Below are 17,643 nucleotides of genomic sequence, written 5' to 3' on the forward strand. Positions count from 1 at the left end.
CCAGGCATCAGCTGGGCCTGACCAGGCCACAACCCGGGGCAAGTCAGAAAGGGGCACAGGCTGGGCTTGGCCCTGGTCATGACTCCACAGCAAGCCCCCTTGCCTCTACTCCCAGAGACACTCCCCCACCTCACGAACCCCCCTTCAGTCAGCCACACTGCTTGCTCTCTCTCTCTCTTTCACACACACACACACACACACACCAAAAGCCTGGGCCGGGAGAGCTGATTTTCTCTTGAGTTCTGAGCCCCACACGATACAGCTGAAGTTGAGATCAGCACACCCCTCAGATGCTCCTCCATGAGGACCAGGAGGTTAATTTAGAGGGACTGGCTAGAATTTGAGGTCAGCTGGTGGATCTGCCCCAGATTCTCTATGGCTCTGGCCCATGTTGCTTATGATAGAAATGTGACTCCATATCCGCTTATAATTTTATTAAAATGAACAAATAAAATGAAGCACACACATCACACTAAGGCTAAGCCCCTATAAACACTAATAAACCAACTATGAGTTGAACGCACAGTTAGGAAGTTCAGATCAAACCAGTAAATCAATGCATTAACAACAATATTGCACTGAAATCAGGTCACCAAATGAGTCAAATCATCAGATTCATACAAAGATATTCAAAGCTTATAAATCCTAGCACAGTAACCCGAGCGGAATGGGTGTGCGTTTCGGGTACATCTCCACCGGAATAAGACCTGCAGCATGGCAACAGATGGCCTGGGTCAGCTGACTTGGGCTTGCAGGGGCCCAGGATGTGGGGCTAAAAATCACAATGTGTAAGTTCAGGCTTGGGCTGGACCATGGGCTCTGACACCCCACGAGGGGGCAGGGGTTCTCGGAGCCCAGGCTCCAGCCCAAGTCCTCACGGTGGGCAGGAGGTGTGGGGAGGGAGCAGGAGGTGCTGATTGGCGGGGCTGCTGGTGGGTGGGGAGGTGCAGGAGGAAGGGGAGGAGTGATGGGGGGGGGCTTGAGATGGGTGTTTAGCATCCACCTTTTTTTACCCATGGTGTGCTCCAGCCCACTGCAGTGTAGACCAGACTTTTGACACGAAACCATAGAAACAGGACTGTACATCGTGTGTTCTGCACTCCGGATACGGAGGCTGACACATTCATTCCCTCACTTGCACAGCATGGAAGTCCCGGTTGCCCAACCAGGCAGGCAGACTGGGATCCAGGGGGAAGGAATGTCCTCTGAAGGCATCAACTATTTCTTTCTTCAGCTTACGACACTTTGGATCCAAATGGTAGAGGACAATTGTTCTCAGTCTAACCACGGCATCCTTTGACACTGTAATCAATGCAACTGAACTAGGGAGTGTTCTCAAACAGTTTACCACAGTAACCCATAGCTTCTTTCTCTTGAGGCGAAAACCAACCACCGGGTGCCTGCATTTCTGCCTGAGTTCTTGACCTTCATCAGGGTTAAATTTACACTTCTTTGGAAGAGAATCTTTTTTCCAAACAACCCCAAAGGCTCAGCAGTGTTAGTGAGGAATGGCTTCCCCAAACATGCCCAGTTCATTTCTTAATCTGATGGCACAGGTCTAAGTTAGGGACTAGTTGCAGGTCTGGATCAGAATCTCTGGAAGCTACCAGAGGTGGGGTTTCTTTCTGAAAATAGGTGGGGATTTATTTTGCCGCTATCTCACATTTAACACTGATTTCATTTTGTAGACATCTGCAGCACCGACAAAGGTGAGTTCAGCAAAAACACCACCTCCATTTCCTCAACATCTGCATCGTTCGGGACAGCATTTCCCAAATCACAGGAGTAGCTAGGAGATCTCTCAGGAATAACCCCCTGTAGGACCGGGTCACACCTTCTTTTTGAACCAAGAGACTTACAGTTTCCCAGTTCCAAGTCACTTACTGTGGGATTCTATTCCAACATCATCTGAGACAATACTGACCCAAGCAGTTGAAAACCACTGTAATTGTATTCAGTTACTTCAGTTAATTGCACGATTTTGGATGTCCTGTGGTTCACCATTTCAGAATGGAGATTTAAAAACAGTGCTGTTTCCTTGGTAACATGTCACTAGCATGGAGTATTATCCTTTGTTGACTAAACTGCACCTGAACTTCCTCCATGTCATCACCGAGTGGTGGGGGAAAAGCAAAAATAAATAAAGAAATGACTCTCTTAGCAAATGGTCATTTGTCTCAAAGCCCCCCAATAAATCTAAGCTAGATTTGGTCAAACAAAATTAGTATCCAGTTATCTGACCAAATGGCCCACAGGAAAGAGAGAAAAACCCACATCACAGAGGGGTAATAAGACACTTTCAGTTACATATAAAATGAAATTCCAGAACAGGATACATCTGATGACTCAATCAGGACAAGAGATTCTCCATCACATTCTCCTCTGATCCGTTCAAACCTGCTTTCACTCAGCACTGTCTCATTATTATTGAGTTGTGTTATTCACAAAAGTTTTAGGATTATCATAACAGGGGAAAAGCAGCCAACCTTTCCATCTACAAACAATCCCATCTCAGCAGGGAAAAGCCCAGAGGTGTCTCTGCCAATAGATGGAAACTGGGATTTAAACTCCCACTGTGTCTGGGATCCATTGGAATTCCCCTTCCAGGTCAGTGACACTTTCATGTCCAGTCCTAATGAGTCTGATTTAGGATCAAAGGCACCAAAGAGTGAGTCTAAAGCACAGAGGGCTGAGAACACTGCATCATGGGACACTTTGGGCAGTGGAGGGGTAGAATGCGAAGAAGATAAACTCTACACAGCTCTTATAGAAGGTAACACTACTGGGGTGATGGGGAAGGAGAGAATCCCTCCAACCCATCAGTACCACCCAGGGCAATTTGAGAACAAGTGGGAATGAGGCAATCTGTTCCCTAAAGGGGAAACTTGGTGACCCTAACAATTGCTTTTCAGGGAGAGGCACAGTATCAGTGTGATACTCCAGGTTGGTTTAGACTAGGACAAGTCATGGCTAGATGAGATGATGAGGAAACGGGCGAGATAACCCTGGCCTTTCGACACGGGCTACATCTTTTGTGCAAGAGTAGTTTTGTTTTAACATGAGATTAGCTAATGCAAGCTAGCTAACTCCATGGAAAACCCTAATGGAGAAAAGACCCTGGTAGATTTTATCTAGTAGATGTAGCTAGTGGAGATCACCCATATCTCTCCCATCTGGTGCTGATGGACATTCTTGGCACATACTGCCAGGACTCATAGGACAAAAGAGTGGATAGAAAGGACCACAGGATTCACCCCAAAAAGGGCAAGCTGTAAAAGGCAAAAATGGGCATCTCTCTTGGAGCATCTGAGACGTAAATGGTACAAATAGCCTCAAAAGTCACTATGTGGGAATTAGCAAAAATACTAAAGAAAAAAAATCTATCTTTTGTCAGGTTTTTTTTTATGATTTTTTTTATCACCCTTGTGGATCTTCTGATGTGCAACAAGGTTTGAGCTCACAACAAAGCTTTTCCCACACTCTGCGCATAGATAGGGTCTCTCGCCTGTGTGGATTCGCTCATGCCTGATAAGGTGTGAGCTGTCAGTGAAGCTTTTCCCGCATTCGGAGCATTCGTAAGGTCTCTCTCCCGTGTGGGTTCTTTGATGCCTGACAAGGGCTGAGCTTTGAGTGAAGGTTTTTCCCGCACTCACAGCATTCATAGGGTCTTTCTCTTGTGTGGGTTCTCTGATGCTTAATAAGGGCTGAGCTGTCACTGAGCCTCTTCTGACACTTTGTGCATCCATAGGGTCTTTCTCCCGTATGAATTCTCTGATGTTGGACAAGGGTTGAGCTCTGGGTGAAATTTTTCCCGCACACACACAGCATGTGTAGAGTAATAAGGGCCGAACGGTAACTGAAGTCTTTCCCACACTCAGGGCATGTGTTGTTTCTGTCTCCCATGGGGATTCTCTGCTGGGCTGTGGTTTCTTTGAGGTCTTTGTGAGTTTGCCAGCAATTAATGGATTGACCCACTTTCTGCCCCGGCTGGTTTCCCTGCTCTCTCTCTGGTCTGTGCTGACTCTTGCAGGCACTTTCCTGCTCACGACTACTGGACACTTCACATTAGATCTTTGTGCTAATGCCCTGGGTGATTCCACTCGCTTAGTATCTTCCTGCTTTGGATTCTGCTCCTCGTTCTCGCTCACCCTCCCATCACCTGCAGGGACAGAGAGAGAAACCTCAGAATCAGGAATGGAAAAAAGGAAGAGAAAATCAAAATAAGTGCTGGAGAGAGAAAAAAATCAGGAACTGAATTCCCTAAAATCTGGGGAGAGAAGAGGGTGATCAATTCTGCTTCCACCTCCTATCCAAAGGCTCAAGGAAAGGGAGGTCAGGAAGGGATCTGCTACAAGAGCTGAGACAGAGAGTTCACAGGGTCTTTTCAGGGACTCCCAGCTCTTTTCTTCAGGCACTGACAGATTCTGAGTTGGTTAATGATTCCTCACCTGTGCAGGGACCTCTCAGGATCTCTCTTTTCTCTGAGCCTTGCTGATGTGGGACCCACGGCTCCTCCCCTTGTTCCAGCTGGGAGATCACGTCAGGTTTCTGAACTGGAAACCCTGCTCAGGGGAAAGAAAACAAGTGGAGATCGGGTGAATTCAGGGGACATTTGTCACAAAGAACATTCTGTTAGTTTAAACCCAGCCGTAAAATCCTGGGCCCAGCTCCCAGATGCTCCAAGGGGCAGGACACTCTACCTTGGAGGGATTTAACTATCGCCATCTCTGCTGCAAACACACACAACCAGACATGTATCATCAAGGGGGCTCCTAAAACACAGAAGGTAACTCCATATCCCAGAAAGTGGAGAAGCCAGCTAGAGGGGAAGCCACTGTGTAACTGCTTCATACTGACAGAGAGAGGCCCAGAGCCAGTGACGGGGAAGATGGGCTGGTCATCTAGGGATAACGCTGCAGCTGACTACAGTATGTCAGGGGTGAGGAAAGCATATTTTGAAGAACTGGCGAATCGAGTAAGTCAGGTATAAGGGGGAGAAGTATGGAAAATCCCCCAGTGTCTGGAGAAGTTTGGAGAGTTAGATGCTATAATTCAGGAGCAACATGCTAATTCCTCTTGAAAAGGAGAATATAAAAAAATTAAAATCAGGCCAAGCACAGGTGCTGACTTTTGTTTTTGCTGGAGGGTGCTCCACCCCCACTCTGCCCTGAGGCTCTGCCCCCTCCCCAGAGGCCCCCCGGCTGCTCACTGCGAGCTGCCCTCTCCCCCACAAGTGACTCCCACCCATTCCTCTCCTCCCCCTCGCCTCCTCCCGCCCACCCACCCACCCACCACTTGCTCCTCTCTGTCTCCGGAGCACCCATGGAGTCGGCGCTTATGAGACGACGTGACCTCAGGAGGCACCAGCTCATAGATCCAAGGCGCTTGTAGGGAATAGAGGTTGTGGCTGCTGCAGATGGGGAGGGATGAGTGAGAACCGATGTGTCCCCAGAAGTTTCACTACCAACTATAATACCACCAAAGGCACATTGTGTCAGGGAAAGGATCATCTTGTGGCTGTGAGAAACATAAGGGTTCAGGAAGAGTGGCTCAGGTCACAGTGAATGGATTGGCTTGCAAGGATTAGATTTTTATTGGTAAATGTCAGTAAATGTTGATTTCATACACACAAAACAAACAAACAAAATTCCACTGATGATAATAGAGTAGCGCAGCTAGGCAAAAGAAGAAAATACTGCTTGAGAACTTATTAGAGATTGGTTTAAGGATATTTAATTTGTATAGTCTGATATGGTGATGTTGATAAGTTGCTTCTAATGGTTATAACTATTTTAAGACCTTCTGTGCCCTGTTCCCAGAGTGTTGTGTAGCAGGGGAGGGCAGACTGCTAGTGTGTGTGTCACTGGCATGTCGGGGTGTTGCTGAAACAGGGCAGAGTTAAGGTTACATTGTGGGGGTGACGTGAACCTTAACTCTCCATTTCCCCTTTTAATAACTGAGGGGACAGGAACCCTTACCCAGCGAGGTCACATTCTCATAGTTTTCCCGCATGACGTCTCTGCAGAGGGCTCTCTGAGGGGGATCCAGCAGAACCCCCTCTTCCCTGGTGAAATACACAGCCACCTCCTCGAAGGTCACCGGCCCCTGAAAGAGCAAGAGCCCCCCACTCAGTACCTGCTGCCCCACTCTTCATGGAGGAAAGGAGCCAATCAAATGGAAGCTCTGGGAGGCTCACAGTCAACAGAGTCCCACCCCCACCCTGCTCAGATCATCCAGGAAGCACCAGGGTGAGGGGATGAAGAGAGAGCCCCTCGTCACTCCCAGCAGATCCATCACACACCAACTAGCCAGAGACTGATACAGGAGATGGAGCCCCTAGCAGGGTCCAGGGCGAGCTCCCTGGTAGGAAGCCGAACGCCGTCCCCACTGCCAGCAGCTAGATGTGGGGGCACAGAGCATCTCCCCTAAGCCTCACTGGTTGGTGCCCCCTTCGTATCCAATGGAAGCTTCTGATTAGTAGTTTCAGACTCCAGCCCTGGGAGTCTGGTGAGTTTTTTCCCCACTCCTGCCCAGGGGAGTTGTATCCTGTTCCACAAATAAGAGAATTTCCACATTGACACCCCCCCCAACCCCATTCTCTGTTCCTAGAACCTAGGGCCCAGGTTAAACAAGTCCCAGAAAGTTTGTCTCACGCTTTCCCCCCTCTCTTTCTCCACCCTGTGTATTTCCTGCCCCGCTTCAACCTCCAGACTGAACTCCCCAGAAGTTCCCATCTCCGGTGTATTTGCTGCCCCTCTCCCTCCTGTAGGAACCCACCAGCAACCCCCCGATAATCCTTACCTGAACTGGCTCCTCTGCAGCCATTTCCCTTCCCCGCGACCGTCCCGTAGCAGGCTGGGATAAGCTGGAGCGAAACATGGATGTCGTTCTGCAGTGTGACAGGGCGAGAAGAGCAACGGGGGAGATTCAGAACAGGCTTTAGTTCATTTCACTTCACAGCCCCAACCAGGCCCTTTTTCAGTAGCCATTCTAGCCTCTGCCATGAAAATAAAAGGAGCACCCAATAAATACGAACTGATAGCAATGGGACTACAGTAGCTGCCAAGACATCTGTTGGAAAAGGAATATGGACAAAGAGAAAATGGCCAGTACGTTTTTGGAACATATTGCGGACAACTTTTGTTTCCGAACACGGAAGAGGTAACCACGGGAGAGCCATCTGAGATGGGCTTCTGACTAGCAGGGAGGAATGGGTTATGAAGGTAAATCGGGTGAATGCGATCATGAGATGATGGATTTAATGAGTCTAAGGAAAGGCAGGTGTGAAAGCCGCAGAATGAGGACAATGGACTTCAAAAAAGCAGACTTTAACAAACCCAGAGAACGGGTCGGTAAGGTCCCGTGGGAAGAAAATCTAAAGAAAACTGGAGTTCAGGAGACCTGGCAGTTTCTCAAAAGATAATTTTAAAGGCTCAGCAGGAAACTATCCCAAACGAAAGGTCAGAGTAAGAGGCCAATAAGGCTCCATCAGTAGCTCTTGAAAAGAAGAAGGAATCCTTCAAAACTGGAAACATGGAGAGTTGCTAAGGATGAGTCCAAACGAACAGCACAAGCGTGTACGGACAAAATTAGAAAGGCTAAAGCACAGGGTGGGTCACTCCAAGCAAGGGACATAAAAGACAGGAAGAGCTGGTTCTAGAAGTAGATTAGGCCATGTCTACACTAGAGACCTTACAGTGGCCTAGCTGTACCGATGCAGCTGCACGGCTGTAAGGTCTCCCGTGTACCTGTTCTATGCCAATGGGAAAGAACTCTTCTGTCGACATAATTAAACCATCCCCTAACGAGCGGCGGTAGCTATGTCAGTCGGAAAGTGTCTGCCATTGTCTGACATTGACATAGCACTGTCCACACCGGCGCTTCTGTCAGCGTAATTTATGTCAGTCCGGGGTTTGTTTTTTTTCACACCCCTGAGTGACATAAATTTTACTGACAAGAGTAGATATAGCACTTTCCCCAAACTCTCCCTCAATCACTTGGGAGTCTCCAAACCATGAGCTGATGTTAGCAAAGCCTAGGGTGGACCTACGGGGCTAGCACCAGCTGGAGAAAGTCCTCACCTTGGCTGGGCACCGAGGAAACTTTAATTATGGCAACTCCCTGGAACAGATCTCGCTGGGGGAGCAGCAGCTGCTAAATCTGGTCCCCCCGGTCACAATGGAGGCTGCAGCGTCTGACCCAGGAAGCTCAACACCAATATCCTGAGAGAGAGACACAGAGATAACTTCCTCCCGTCCTTTAGCAGCATCCAGAGCTTCTGGTGACAACAGATAATGGAACCACCTCCCCACAGGGCAGCTGATCTCATTCGCCCCCCTGTTAATCTGGAGTCACTCCTCATCTTCCTTTCCAATGAATCCGGATTAACACTGGTCTCAACCAGCCCAGAAACATGGGTCAGGAAGGAGGCAGCCACAATCCTTTTAAACAGACCCATTGCTGAGGGGGGTTTAACCCCCTCCCTCCATCCCTCCCCATCTCTAGAAAAAGGACTCAGGGCATCCATTTTCCTTCCAAAACCTGAAATTCCTTCAGTTTCAAAGGGGGGGGGGGGGAGAGAAGCAAAATCTGTCATGATTTTATATCAGTGTTTGATAAGTGGATAGAAAGATATCACCACCCCGTACCAGCCATTCACACAGGTAGGGGGAACCCTGGGTGGGGTGCTGCTTTCACAGGAGAATGAAGGGTCCAAAATACTTAAGAACTGTCCATGATCTGCCACAGGCCTCCCTGGAGCCCCCCTCCCCCAGAAGTGGCTGCATCTCAGTGCTGCAGGAAGCAACCCGTCGTGGAGACCGTTGGCCATGGAGTTTGGGATACTTCTGGAGAAAGTGGCAATGGGTTAATACAGGAGCACGGAGAGTCTCAGCCACTTGGTCTTTGCTTGGGCTAGCAAAGAGCCAGTTACACCATACAGCAGCGGAGTGAGCCCCTCATCCTGTGCCATCAATGTCCAGCCAAATATCCTGTGAGCACTGATTCGCTGAAGAGGGGAGGCCTCTGGCTTTGATGGGCATTCAATGTGGGGCAAGACTTTTTCACCAGCAAACATTTTTAATGGAGATAAAGGGAGGAACAAGTGATTCTCAAAGGAGAGGGGAAAGTTGATCATTTGGGAATTTAACCCTCTGGGATCTCCAGTGTGGAGAATGACTCGGGGCTACTGGCTCCCTCCAGAAACGGATAAATTTCTGCCATTAAAAACAAGAGGAACATCCCCCAGACCTGAGAGGATTTTTAACTGACATTTCATAATGATATGGAGAAAGGCAAAACGCAAGGTTTGAGAGCCATGTTCAGTAATGGGACAAAAACAGGTGGACATCTGAGGGATATTGGATCCATTTCTGAAAGGACAGTGGGGAAATGTGGGATTTTCCATCCATAGCGGAAAAGAAGTAAAATTTGAATGAATGGCTTATCCATATTTTATAAGCAGAGAGAAAACGGGCAACATTCGCCAGGATTTTGGTATCAATATTCCAGACAGGGGCAAAACTGGGGGAGATTTTATATTAATAATATTTAGAACTATTGAAACCGGGAGCAATCTGGGACATATAAAATCAGTAATAGCCAACTAGAGAGAGAAGAGGATGGGGGGGTTAGTGTGTTTTATATGTAGCTTTGATAACTGGGGAGAAAATGGGTCAAAAATTGATACTATGAGGGGGGGAAAAAACCCCAAAGATCTATGGGGATTTTATATTGATATTCAATCCTGAGTGGGGAGAGTGGGAAAGTTTGAAAGGATTGTAGATGATAGTTCAGTAAACAGACAATACTGGTTCCCCAGCACCAGCCCCAGTCCCATGGGCAGTAGGGAACCCTTGGGGAAGCTGCTTTAAAAGGGCAGAAGAGGGGGTGTGGATCCAGACGGCTCCTTGGCAGTGGGGTGGGGATGGGCAGGGGACAGGCAGCTGGTGGCTGTGGGGTACTTCCATTGGGCAGATGGGCAGGCACCTGGTGGGACTGGTTACCCCATTGGTGACACTTGCTCCTGCTTTCCCCTGCGGTCCCCCTTCCAGGCCCTGTTGCTGGCAGAGAACGGCCGCCCCACCCCAGAGCCAGCCGGGTTTCGGGGCTCTCTCAGGCTGCAACCCCCTAACCCCTTTCTCATTTAGGGGATGGCTCACAGTTTCCCACCCAAACAAGGCCAAATCACTGCAGATAACACAGGTGGGAAAATATCCCAAATCGGAGGAGATTTTAAACAGACCTTTGAGAATTAATGGAGCAAAATCTCACGAGACCAGAGTGTCAAGTATCAGGGGGTAGCTGTGTTAGTCTGTATCCACCAACACATTTTCCCTCCATGCAGCTGAAGAAGTGGGGTTTTTACCCACGAAAGCTTACGCCCCGAATAAACTTGTTAGTCTTTAAGGTGCCACCGGACACCTCATTTGTTTTTGAGGAGACCAGCGAAAGGCTCAGTCATCTGGGAGAAAAGGTGACATGGCTTTGATACCAGTACTTGCTGATCAGAAAGAAAGAGGGGAGATTTGTATGAGTGTTCGAGAGAGAAGTGGGACAATCCAATTTCATACAATCATAGGATATCAGGGTTGGAAGGGACCTCAGGAGGTCACCTAGTGCAACCCCCTGCTCAAAGCAGGGCCAATCCCCAATTTCTGCCCCAGATCCCTAAATGGCCCCCTCAAGGATTGAACTCACAACCCTGGGTTTAGCAGGCCAATGCTCGAACCACTGAGCCCCCCCTAGCTCCCTGCAATCTCCAACCTGCCCAGAGCCAGGTCCATCTCCCCCTCCCCCCCCCGTTCACACGGTCTGCCCCCTCCCTCCACCCCTGTCTCATTTCTCATCCCTCCCTTCCCGACCCACAAAGGTAGAAAACCGCACCGGGGCCTGGTTTCCTTCCCCACCTGAACCCCCCCCCAGGTGGGCCCCAGGGCAGGGGGGCTTCCCAGATGCTGCCAGATGTGAGCTTCCCAGACCCCTTTGTGCAGAGAGTCACTTTCCTACCCCTCCCCGGGGGTCCCTCACTCACAGGGGGGTGCTCCTGGTGCGGGCAGAGTCCAGGGGGCTGGTCCCAGCTGGAGAAAGCCCCCCCCCAGCAGAGACCCCGGGGAGCGCAGAGCAACCCCTGGTCTGGGCCAGGAGCTGCCCCATGCCTAGGCTCTGGGCTTTGTTCTCCCAGCTCCTTCCTCCAGCCCCCGGCGGCTCCAGCCCCTTCCTGTGTCTTGCAAACACCAACCCAGGCTGCAGCGCTGGCTGGGAGAGGGGCTGAAGCCAGAGATACCCCCCACCCCCCATGTCTGCCAGTCCCAGAGCTGCAGGAACCGCCCAGGGGTGTGTGGGTCCCCCATGGGAACGGGAAAGTGACCCATTCTCCCAGCCAGAGAGGGAGAGGAGATGAGGAAGGGGCTAGAAAGGGAAAGAGGAGAGAGAAATGAAAGGGGGGTGGAGGGAAAAAGAAGCGGGGCCAGGGGGGAAAAGTTTCCCAGCTCTTTTTGCTGCCTGGCTCTGGCTGGTTCCTCTTGAGCGCTGAGGAAATCCCCACCCCAGTGTCTAGTGAGTCCCTGGCTCCCAAGGGAACTCCCCCCTCCCGGGGTGTCCTTCAGGCTGGTGACTCGCCGGGCTGAGAATGGCGAAAACTCAATCATAGAATCATAGAATCATAGAAGATCAGGGTTGGAAGGGACCTCAGGAGGTATCTAGTCCAACCCCCTGCTCAAAGCAGGACCAACCCCAACTAAATCATCCCAGCCAGGGCTTTGTCAAGCCTGACCTTAAAAACTTCTAAGGAAGGAGATGCTGTTGTCCCTTTGTTACCCCTAGGGTCTGCTTTCCTGGGGCAGGAACTGTGCAGGGGGACACCAGGAAAAGCCTCGCACTTAAGACCCCCCATTATTATGTTACCCTGCTGATACCAGCCTGGCCCTGCTGCTGAGCGAGACCTGGCCTGGGCCCTGTGGGTCAGCGGCTTCCCAGGGCAGGAGAAATCGGTGCACAGAGTCGGTGAATTCTAAGCGTGATTTGCTTTCTTTACACAAATACTCCTGCAACAGAGATCAACCGCACCCGGACAAGCCCTCTCCACTGTTCCCTCTAAGCTGTGCGCGTCTGCGTGCACACACAGATCCTGAACCCCGCGCACACAAAATTTGCACAGAAGAAATTTTTTGCGCACACAGCCTGTCAAAAATTAGAGGCGACATTCATAGATTCATAGATATTGAGGTCAGAAGGGACCATTCTGATCATCTAGTCCGACCTCCTGCACAGCGCAGGCCACAGAATCTCACCCACCCACTCCTACGAAAAACCTCACCTATGTCTGAGCTATTGAAGTCCTCAAATCGTGGTTTAAAGACTTCAAGGAGCAGAGAAGCCTCCAGCAAGTGACCTGTGCCCCATGCTACAGAGGAAGGCGAAAAACCCCCAGGGCCTCTCCAATCACCCTGGAGGAAAATTCCTTCCCGACCCCAAATATGGCGATCAGCTAAACCCTGAGCATATGGGCAAGATTCACCAGCCAGATACTACAGAAAATTCTTTCCTGGGTAACTCAGATCCCACCCATCTAACATCCCATCACAGGCCATTAAGCCTATTTACCATGAATATTTAAAGATCAATTAATTACCAAAATCATGTTATCCCATCATAACATCTCCTCCATAAACTTCAGATGCAAACTCACGCCAGCCCTGGAACAGAGGCAAACAGATGCATCTGCAGAAGTGGGTTTTTTACCCACAATAGCTTAGGCCCAAATAAATCTGTTTGTCTTTAAAGTGCCACCGGATTCCTCGTTGTCTTTGAGGCATATGAGCTCCCAAAGGACATTCGTTCCTCAGTGACCCTTACAGAGAGCCAGCGAGTCCTGCTGATCCCCTGAGCCCCCGTCACCAGCTCTGATCTCTCACGATCAGAGGGGTGGGGGTGGAGAACTCTGAACAGACACGTGGACGCTGAGGTCTACAGGGTTCAATCTCCAGCTCTGGATTCTCCTGACACTCAGAGCACCGAATGCAAGAGCTGGATTCTGCCTGATTTCTGGGGTCCCCTCTGCAAACCCCTACTTCTGGATGTTTCTGGGCCAGTGATAGCTCTGTGCAATGTGCTAAAAGCATGTAGGACAATGATATTTTCTGGGGGTAGGTATGCATAGGTGCTGGAACTAGAGGCGCAGAAAGGAAAAAGGGAGGAAAGGGGAAAAACCCCTTTGCCCACCCCCCTCACCCCTGTTTTCACAAACCCCACAGATGCCACTCTCTGGAAGCCGAGCTCCCCACTTCCTCATCCCGGTGCATTCCTCTGGTCCTGGATTTTACCCCTCACTCCCACTGCTACCCCTGCCTCCAGCTTTTGGACCCTCTTCACTTTGGCTTTTATGGCCAATGAGCTCAAGTTCTCACGTGTCACAAACACCTTGTGAGGGGCCCGCCTGGGGCAGGAGCCGCCCCTTCCTGTCCCCCAACCCAAGTTTTTCAATCTTACATAAGAACATAACATAAGACCATAAGAATGGCCACACTGGGTCAGATCAAAGGTCCCTCTAGCCCAGAGTCCTGTCTACTGACAGTGGCCAATGCCAGGTGCCCCAGGGGGAGTGAACCTAACAGGTAGTGATCTCTCTCCTGCCATCCATCTCCACCCTCTGACGAACAGAGGCTAGGGACACCCCATCCTGGCTAATAGCCATTAATGGACTTAACTGCCATGATTTATCCAGTTCTCTTTTAAACCCTGTATAGTCCTTGCCTTCACAACCTCCTCAGGCAAGGAGTTCCACAGGTTGACTGTGCGCTGAGTGAAGAAGAACTTCCTTTTATTTGTTTTAAACCTGCTGCCCATGAATTTCATTTGGTGGCCCCTAGTTCTTATACTATGGGAACAAGTAAATAACTTTTCCTTATTCACTTTCTCCACACCACTCATGATTTTATAGACCTCTATCATCTCCCCCATTAGTCTCCTCTTTTCCAAGCTGAAAAGTCCTGGCCTCTTTTATCTCTCCTCATATGGGACCCGTTCCAAATCTTCCCGCATAGGTCATGTTTTCTCGACCTTTAATCATTTTTGTTGCTCTTCCCTGGACTCTCTCCAATTTGTCCACATCTTTCCTGAAATGTGGCACCCAGACCTGGACACATGACTCCAGCTGAGGCCTAATCAGTGTGGTGTAGAGCGGAAGAATTACCTCTTGCTTTCAACACTCCTGCTAATACATCCCAGAATGATGTTTGCTTTTTTTGCAACAGCGTTACACTGTTGACGCCTATTTAGCTCTTGATCCGCTGTGATCCCCAGATCCCTTCCCGCGGTGCTCCTTTCTGGGCCGTCAAACAGGCTCAAACGGCCCCCAGACATACAATCCCAACTGACCCAATAACTGAAATGACCTGAAAGAAAAAGAAAAACAGAAACAACCAAACAAACTCACTCACCCCAAAGTTAGTATTTGCAGCTTGTTCGTTCAGCAGGGGGATCTACAACTCCCCCTCTCAAACTCCCGTTTGCGGTCCCCTGTTCGCTAGCAGTTAAAGAGTTAAAGGTGTTTGTAAACTTTTTTTACTGTTAACATTAAAACAGTGATAGGTTTAGTCTGGCTTTGATTTATGGAGGCTTTGATTTTACTTGGCTTATTGATAAACACTTAAAAACATTTATTTAAGTTGAAAGTTTATTGATTAAACGGAGTTAGTATTTTCACTTGAGATTTTCCAGGTGCTGCCTGCTCCTGTAAACGCCCAGGAAATTCCATTTGAAGAGCATCACAAATGATGAAGAGTCTAGAAAACATGACCTATGAGGGGAGGTTGGAAAAAAAAAACGGGGTTTGTTTAGTCTGGAAAAGAGAACACCGAGAGGGGACATGATCACAGTTTTCAGGTACGTAAAAGGTTGTTACAAGGAGGAGGGAGAAGAATTGTTCTCCTTAACCTCTGAGGATAGGACAAGAAGCACTGGGCTTACATTGCAGCAAAGGGGATTTAGGTTGGACATTAGGAAAAACTTCCTAACTGTCAGGGTGGTGAAGCACTGGAATAAATTGCCTAGGGAGATTGTGGAATCTCCATCATCGGGGATTTTAAGAGCAGGTTGGACAAACACCTCGCAGGGATGGTCTAGATAATACTTAGTCCTGCCTTGAGTGCAGGGGACTGGACTAAATAACATCTCAATGTCCCTTCTAGTCCTACAATTCTATGATTTCATGCACCTTCGTTGGCAAGTGTATTAGCTTTATTGTTGTTTAGACGACTTTGCTTATTTGCACATGAAAGGTTTTTATTGTTTTTATAATAAATGGTTAACTTTAGGTTGTTGAACTAATTGGTTTATTAGTTTAAGTAGTTGGACGTGTTTGATTTGCATACTTTTAGCATTGTGGAGTTTATTGTTACACGAGGTACGAAGACAAAACAGGCAACTACTGTTCAGAGTTTGAACTTGAAAGTGGACACGTTAGTTTTTACAGCTGATTTTAAGGCTGGTCGTACAGCAGTAATTTCAACAGACTGACTGGTGACGGAATGTAGTCTAAATTTTTAAAAGATTTTTTTTAAAAATATATCTTTGCATCAGCACACGGGACCGTATTTTGATTGAACGAATAACAGGGTCTGTATGCAACATTAGTTTGGCACAAACATTATCTTTATAAGATTGATATTGCAAATACTGTGGACAAATAACAGTTATTTCTGCTTTAATATTGTCTTGAGATTGATGTAGTTGGATCCTTGTTTGTTTGTTGTTTCCTTTTAAAAACTGTTTCCTTTTAACTTTTTTTTATACTGAGAATTTAGGAAGTTAGTTTGGCATTTAACACTTCACTTTCTAATTTGATTGGACTTTAGTTACATTAAAGAATGGTGGATAGTTTTAATGGTTTTTTAATTGATAATGTAATTGAAATGTAGAGCTTAAATTGTTACTACTCTTGCTTTTTTAGACTCTTGAGTATTTTTTACAGTACATAATTTTTTGCTTCCATAAGCAATAGCTTGGGGGAGGTTGAGTTTTATTTTTTGATATAACAGAGCACTTTGTTCCATAGCTGCTATTTTTAAGTTTAAAAATGCCATTTGAGGGTAAATTAAGCAAGGGGCTTGACTTAATTTGGGTTTTATTTTTTTTAATGGACTGATTCTATGCAGGCCACAGATAGATCTATGCAGGCCATTTCTAATAGATTCATAGATACTAAGGTCAGAAGGGACCATTCTGATCATCTAGTCCGACCTCCTGCACAACGCAGGCCACAGAATCTCACCCACCCACTCCTGCGAAAAACCTCTCACCTATGTCTGAGCTATTGAAGTCCTCAAATCATGGTTTAAAGACTTCAAGGAGCAGAGAATCCTCCAGCAAGTGACCCGTGCCCCATGCTACAGAGGAAGGCGAAAAACCCCCAGAGCCTCTTCCAATCTGCCCTGGAGGAAAATTCCTTCCCGAACCCAAATATGGCGATCAGCTAAACCCTGAGCATATGGGCAAGATGTGCTTGTGGTAGTCTACTAAGGGGTCTGGTATATTCTTGACTGAATTGCCTGCAGTAATTGCAGATGGCCAGGAAACAACATAGTTCTGACACATTGGAAAGAGTATTAAAATTCATTAGAGTCTGCAATTTATGAGCTTACTGTTGCAGACCTTAGAGCGAATTTTAAAGGCTAAATAATTTACTCTTTTCTGGCTCATTGACTTTTTACTAATGACAAATTTTCCCCAGCAATAGTGGTACTAAAAATTAAAGTATTATTGACATAAAGGTTTTTTTTTTTTTTGCTTGCTTGGTTTGCTGTAAATAAAGCTTTGTGAATGAAATAATTAAATTCACTTGGGGACATTTTTAACCAAAGGGCATTTTTTTCAGCTATATGACCTTTTTTAACAAATGAAAGCTAGTTTGTGTTTGTTTTTTTTTATAATTCCTTTTAGGGCTTAAAAACTTTGCTACATTTAAGAGGGTTGTTTTTTTTTTTTAAACTTAGCTTGGCTAAATTGTGATGTATAGATTGCATGGGCTATTTACTTAGGAGGATTTTCTTAGTTATTTATAATTAATTAATTTTTACAGATTAGATTTTTTTTTAAACTGGCCACAAGGGTACATTATATGGAGAAGAAATTCTTCAATATATTTATGTATATATACTAGGAAGTTTAAATTTTCTGTATGCATTTTTGAGCAGTTCATAGAATATGATATTTTTCATACACTGATTTGATTATGAAGGGGTTTTAATTTTTATTGTGTGGAGGTTTTTTTACACACGTCACACAGTTTTAGAAAACAGATTTTTTTTATTCAGTTTTATCTTTAAAGGCTAAATTATTAGCAAGCTTCGTTTCATTTTTTTCACTTGTTTTGGAAATATGCATCTTTGGGGGAGGAATTTCCATTTTTTTAACTTTACGCAGTATGATAGATTGTCGAACTGATGTTGTTGTACTAGAATTAAACAGGATTTCATTTGTGTGTGTGTTTCGTTTATTATTTAATAGTATTTTTTCACTTTAATTAGCTAGGTGTAGGGAGAATTTTGTGATTTATTGTTTTCGAATGAGTGTTAAATTGAAAGGAGGGTACAGTACAACACATACCCTCTCTATTAAGTTTAGTTTGGGGACTTTACCAGTAGT

The 17,643-nt window shown here is 47.1% G+C and overlaps 3 protein-coding genes across 51 annotated transcripts in view; 1 reads left to right on the plus strand and 2 right to left on the minus strand.

Annotated features, from left to right (window-relative positions):
• The window catches only part of LOC119849376 (zinc finger protein 420-like), a 3,142,523-nt gene that overhangs the window by 2,828,003 nt on the left and 296,877 nt on the right, over positions 1-17,643 (plus strand). The gene's annotated exons all lie outside the window — the stretch shown is intronic.
• Positions 1-17,643, minus strand: part of LOC119849403 (zinc finger protein 501-like) — a 1,099,011-nt gene that overhangs the window by 672,912 nt on the left and 408,456 nt on the right. The window contains exon 1 of one of the 7 annotated variants that reach the window (XM_043503842.1): positions 4,449-4,485. The exons of 5 other annotated variants lie outside the window; for them this stretch is intronic. The gene's annotated coding sequence lies outside the window, so the exon portion shown is untranslated. Of the gene's footprint in view, positions 1-4,448; positions 4,486-17,643 lie in introns of those variants that run through there. One more of the 7 variants, XM_043503843.1, reaches the window with a different exon arrangement.
• The window catches only part of LOC119849388 (zinc finger protein OZF-like), an 875,044-nt gene that overhangs the window by 158,564 nt on the left and 698,837 nt on the right, over positions 1-17,643 (minus strand). The gene's annotated exons all lie outside the window — the stretch shown is intronic.

This window comes from Dermochelys coriacea, chromosome 28, assembly GCF_009764565.3.
Source record: "Dermochelys coriacea isolate rDerCor1 chromosome 28, rDerCor1.pri.v4, whole genome shotgun sequence".
NCBI classification, from domain to species: Eukaryota; Metazoa; Chordata; order Testudines; family Dermochelyidae; genus Dermochelys; species Dermochelys coriacea.